The following is a 6036-nucleotide window of genomic DNA, read 5'->3' as shown; positions in this document are numbered from 1 at the left end:
TGGTGCCCTTTTCTGGCCTGCAGGCATACACACACAGACAGAATATTGTATACATAATAAATAAATAAATATTAAAAAAACAAAAAAAAGTTTGTTATTGAGATAATAATTTATGAGATTTGGAAATATTCTTTTGTGGTCTCCTGGAGGAATCTGCGTATAATTTTATTTTGAGACAGGATTTCTCTGTGTACCCCTGGCTGTCCTGGAACTCATTCTGGCAGGTGATTTTATTTTTAAAGTTTTAAACACAGACTTCACTAGCAGATAGGGACTCCGCAGATCTTCCACTTTTACAATCGCTCGAGTTGCGTGGGAGCGAGCCTGCAGATGTAGAGTCCAGAGCAGGCAGGAGATGTGGTCCGCAGCTACTTTCTCGCTGTTGAGATGGAGTTTCTCGTGGAACTGGGGGCTTCGTCTAGGCTGGCCGGCCAATGAGCTCTCGGAAGGTGCCTGTCTCTAACCCCAGTGCTGGGGTTGATTACAAGCAAGTGCAGCCAGGCCCGGGTTTGTACATGGGCACCAGGGATCCGCACTCAGATCTTCAGGCTTGCAGAACAAGTGCTCTTATCCGCCAAGCCGTCTCCCTAACTCATTTTCATTGACTTTGTCTGGATTTTTTTTTTTTTTTGGTCCTGAATTTTGTTCTTGTTCAAATACTCAAACTGAGGTTGCTCATTAAATCATATTTGAATGTTCAATTTTCTAAGAAAAAATTTTCAATTGAGATACTATTTTTCCTTTTGCTCATTTATCTATTTTCTCACGCTTTTCAAAACTCAGCTTTGTATTAAAGTTTGTGCTTTGTTACACCAATTTTCCTCTTTTGTTTCCTTTTCTCTGTTCTCTTCTGCCATGTTGGGCGTCTTTGGATTCACACATGCAAGGCAGGCACACCACCACTGAGCTGTCTCCGGTCTTTCTGCTTCTGGTGATGCAGTTTAGCTGATGAATGCAGCCGATGTCGTGAATGCAGAAGTATCTAACCCTTCTGACTTAGCTGCAGTCCCCAAACTTTAGCATGGCTCATTTTAGTATTTGGTTTAAAACACTTTATTTCTTCTTCGAGGAATTACTTATTTCGAGGTGTGTTCTGTTTCATTGCTAAACAGTTCAGGCAAATCTGAGGATTCTAGTTGTCTTGTGGCTAATTTTCAGCACTTTCTCCTGAGGTTGGAGAGCACTTTTGAATTATTTAAATCCTCCGCGATGTTCAGAGGCTTTTTTTATGGCCTCTGTTGTCAGTTTATTAACTTTCTGATACACAAGCTTCAGTGGATGGATCAGGAATCTGCTCTCCGCCCAGCGTCATCGGCACCGCAGGGGATTCCGAGCTCAGCTGCAGTGACTCTGTGGGGCTCGCCCAGCTTTCCTCTCAGCTGTCTGCCATGTACATTAGGAACAGTGTTGTGTGGGCTTATGGAGCCTTGATCGTGTGACTTTTTAGTTGTAAATCTCTTCAGTGGTGTTTTACTTAGTTTGGTTTTCACGACACTGGCACTGTCACCTCAGTTTTAGTAGCTGTAACCCACATCTTTCTGTCTGTCCTGGGCACCTTTGTCTCCTAAGCAGGAAGTAGATTCGGTTTTCCCCTCTCTAGTCGACAACCTTAGTTTATTGGAGTATTTACATAACTTGGATTCAATTACTCGTTTAGGTGGGGTTTTCTCTACTATCCGACTATTTCTGTTCTGTTTTTTTTCCCTCTTTGATCTCGCCTTCTTTTGGATTATCCAAGTAATCAACCCCACCTAAATTAAAGTCCTCAAGTACTTAGTTTTTTCTACTCAACTTATTAAATTTAAAACGCCATTACTTTTAATACTTCCTTGATGTTGACAGAACTTTTTTTTATAATTTATTTGAACTTATTCCATGTGCATTGGTGTGAAGGTGTCAAATCCCCTGAAACTAGAGTTACAGTTGTGAACTGCCATGCGGGTGCTGGGAATTGAACCCAGGTCCTCTAGAAGAACCACCAGTTCTCTTAACCACCGAGCCATCTCTCCAGCCCCTTGGCAGAACATTTAAATATTTAAGTCCATTCGTTAACCTTTTCCATCATGGCTGTCATGTGTTCGAATTCAACATCAAATTCCAATGCTCACGGTATCTATGTTTTTCTATAGGAGTCTTCATTCTTTCCTGCTTTGCTGTATTTCTGCCTAGGATTGGTTTCCTTAAGCCATTCATTTTTAAATCTTTTGTTTTCACTTTTTTTTTTTTTCCCAAATAAAGTTCTTGCCACATTGCCTGGCTTTGAACCCTTCTGCTCAAGAGAGCCTCCTGTTTTAGGCTCAGGACCAGCTGGGATCACACAGTACCACTCATGACCCGTGGAGAGAGCTCCTGCTCCCCGGGTTTCCAGGTCAGGTCTCCTTCCCTCTTTTCCATCCCCCATGGCTCACTAATCCCTGTTAATTGGGTTCCTACAAATAAGCTAGTATTTACATCATTAAGCCTAAAGATAGTGGCTTAGGGTCTTTTTTGTCCCTTGGATTGAGGACCCTTCCCCTGATTGTGAGCAAAAGCTAAAGATCCCCTTTACTTCATGTTCCGTCTATTCTGTAAAAGCTGTTACAGCCTCGCTTCCCTGGCTTGCTTTGGGGAGAGAAGGGAGGGGTTGGCTTGTAAGGCCTGTCACCTGCTGTGTTCGCTCGTCAAGTGTCACCTGCACAACTCCCCACAGCCCAGGAAAACTTAGAGATTTTAGATGAAAACTTGAAATAAATTTTTATACGCACACACTAAAAGTTGTCAGAGTTGGGATATGCCTTACTTTAGTATCCTAGCAACCAGAAAGAAAACTCTCTAAGTATGACTGGTAGCTGCCTTTGCTTTAAAAAGACCGACGAGGTAATTTACAACGAAGACGCCTGCGTTCACCTTTTGCTGGTTACACACACTTTGGGGAGCGTGGCTTCTGTGTTATCTATTTGCTTGTGTGAAAAGGCAGTCAAATCTGTCTCAAAACTATTAAATAACTACAAAGTGGACTTTTTAAAGAGTGAACTAGAAATAAGAGAAATTACCAGAGAGCAACTACAGCAGGCTCTATGCCAGAGAGGTTCTCAACCTGTGGGTCATGACCCCTTTAACAAACCTCTCTCCAAAAATATTTATGATTTATAACAGTAGCGAAATTAGTTATGGAATAGCAATAAAAATAATTTTATGGTTGGGGTCACCACAACATGAGGAACTGAATTAAAGAGTTGCAACGTTAGGGAGGCTGAGAACTACCATGTGCCTACAGCTATTAGTACGTCCTTACTGCCCGGAAGGGTCCAGCCCACCCATCTCTACAGCTCAGAGCTACATTCCCTTACCACTCAGCACTGCCTAGACAGCGAAAGGCTTCAAGTCAGTGACGCTGTTATGGTTTGGACCTACAATGTCTCCTACAGGCTTGCTCCCCAGTGCGGCCTTGTTCATCCATTATATAGCTAAATGGACTAATGTGGTGGAAAACAGGAGGAGGGGACAGGCTGGAGGTAGTGGGGCACACGAGGTGTACCACTGAGAGACTGGTCCACTGGTCGCCTTCCTGGCTGCCGTGAGGACAGCAGTCGCCTCTGCCACACACTCCCCTGCCGTGGTAATCTGTCTCAGCTCAGTGGAGCCAGTCATGGAAACCATGGGCCCACATCAACCTTGCCACCTTTAAGGTGTTAGTCAGTCTCAGGCATTTTGTCACAGTAAAGACACCATCTACCATTCTCCTGACTTAACATACTGTCACGAGGCTGAGGCAAGTTTTCACGTGAGGTAGGTACCGTTACTGCTCATGAGCCATTTATGTAAGATGCCAAAGATGGACCCTAAATGAAAATTTCTAACTTGGAAACAAGACTAAATCTTCTACACTAATTCTTTTGAAATGTTAATTTTATACTGGCAAAGTAACTACATGGGTTGTGAAGACAATTCAAACCACATATGGCCTTCACTTAAAAGTTTTCTGCAGTCACTTTTCAGTAACTGCTCACTTAAAAAGATGGTGCACTGCTTTCTTCCCTCCCTCCTGGGCCCAGAAATCTGAGTGCTGAGGACTGACGTCAGCGGGGTCAAGGGTTCAGTTAGTGTGGTCTGGGAAGATGTGGTTGAAATCAGGTCTTTGTTTGAATTTGGTTTTGAGACAGGGTCTCTCTCACTGTATAGCCAGAGCTTGGTCTGCCTCTGCCTCCCAAGAGCTGGTGTGCACGGCCACCACCCAGCAAGATCAGTTTTGACTGCCTTGCGATCGATCAATGTGCTCAGAAGCAGTGCTCAGAAGCTAAACAGATCCACAACTGAGGATCTATTTAGCTGATGAGATGCCTACTGAGGAGGGATTTAAGTCTCAAAAGGACTAGATTAAGTGCTCAGGAACTTAAATTTCACCTAAAGGAGCAATGAGCTTTTTGGAAAATACCTAATTCTTCATCTGAGCTATGGAAAAAGTCAGGTGACTTTGTAACAATTAACACACCTCCTAAATAAAACGCACCAGTTGAGGTGGCCATACCAAAGGGTCACAAGTCACCTTGAAAAGACTCCCACAAGTCAATTCTGGGGCAATTTCAGCACTAAAATAAGAGACATATCATAATCTACTCTGTGAAGAAGGAATCTGAGTCTCTACTGACAAAAATAAACAAAGGAAGAGACAGTTCTTTACAGCAAAATCCCAAAGCAATGAATTCACCATCTGGCAATCAAAATAGTCGTGACTGATTCAGACAAGAATTGCCAATGGACTCAAAACTAGCTGTTGGCAAGCCAGGGAAAACATTTATAGTTCCTAGGAATCTCCTCCCAATGTGCTTACGCTTTCAAATGTTCGTCTTTTACTGTGTGGCACCTGCACGTCAGGGCGTGCGGTGGGGGTCAGAGGGCAGCTGTGTTGGGTGGCTTCTCTCCTCCCACTTTTACTTGGGTCCCAGGATTGAACTCACATCACCAGATGTGCAATGCAAGAGCCTTTGCTTACCAAACCAGCCCCCAAAGTACATCTTCACTACCAGTTTTACAATGGAAAAGTTTCCTGGATTTTATCCTCATCAAATGACCAAAGACAACAGCACCAGGGCAAACAGATATTACTCATCTCCTAGTATAACAAAAACACAGAACCATTGACTTTTTTTTTGACAAAAAAATGTATATCCTGACCCTATCTGTGCAGAAACATCACATGAACCTAAACTGATGCCATAATTTGGTCTGTGCTCCTTAAGTATGAGGCAACTGGGTGGCAGGCAAGTAACTGTTCCAGACTGGGAGACCAAAGAGGACAGCTAAACACACCATGTCATCTGGGACTGGGCTAATGGCATAGACAGGAACGTTAATGGGGGCAACCAATAAAATTTGATCAATGATTAGACATCACTATTATGATGTTAACCTCCTGAGTTTAATGGTGCACTCTGGTCATATACCAGAAATAGCGGTTTCCAATTCGTATGTATTATAGAACACTCTGTGTAAATGACTCGGGATGACCTAAAATTTTCTGCCCTGGGCATCTTTCACTAGATTTGTTCTCCTGAAGAAATGAAGTCCCAAAAGCTTTCATTTCTGTTGCTGTTTCACAGGGAAACTGACTTCTGGGTACCGACTGTGAGAACTCTGAAGACTGCGGTCTGAACCAACTCATCGCACATCCAAGAACACCAGCGCGCAAAATTATTTCCTATCTTCAGGAAGGGAAAAAAACAATTCCGTGAACCATAACTTACTTAAAAATACATGACAGTTAAAATGTGAAGAGATGTAGCTATGCAGAGGCCACAACACAAAGACAGCCGTGAATAGTGTTGCCGCGGTCCACCTAAAATCAAAAGGAAGTGAGGTACAAGTCGTTCTGCTTGTGAGATCACTAGGCAAATCCCCACGGGGACCGTAGAATCTCCACAGCAAAGGAATTAGCCTGCCTATAATATATCAAAGTTATTTAAAAATAATCAGAAGCTCTGCTAAGCCTGTTTAGGGAAATATGATCAATTTTTCATAACTGCTTGCCATAAAGCTTTCTGGAGGTCTGAAAGCTCC

This window comes from Microtus ochrogaster, chromosome 21 (genome assembly GCF_000317375.1).
Source record: "Microtus ochrogaster isolate Prairie Vole_2 chromosome 21, MicOch1.0, whole genome shotgun sequence".
NCBI lineage: Eukaryota > Metazoa > Chordata > Mammalia > Rodentia > Cricetidae > Microtus > Microtus ochrogaster.
Note: the sequence above shows the minus strand (reverse complement) of the source record.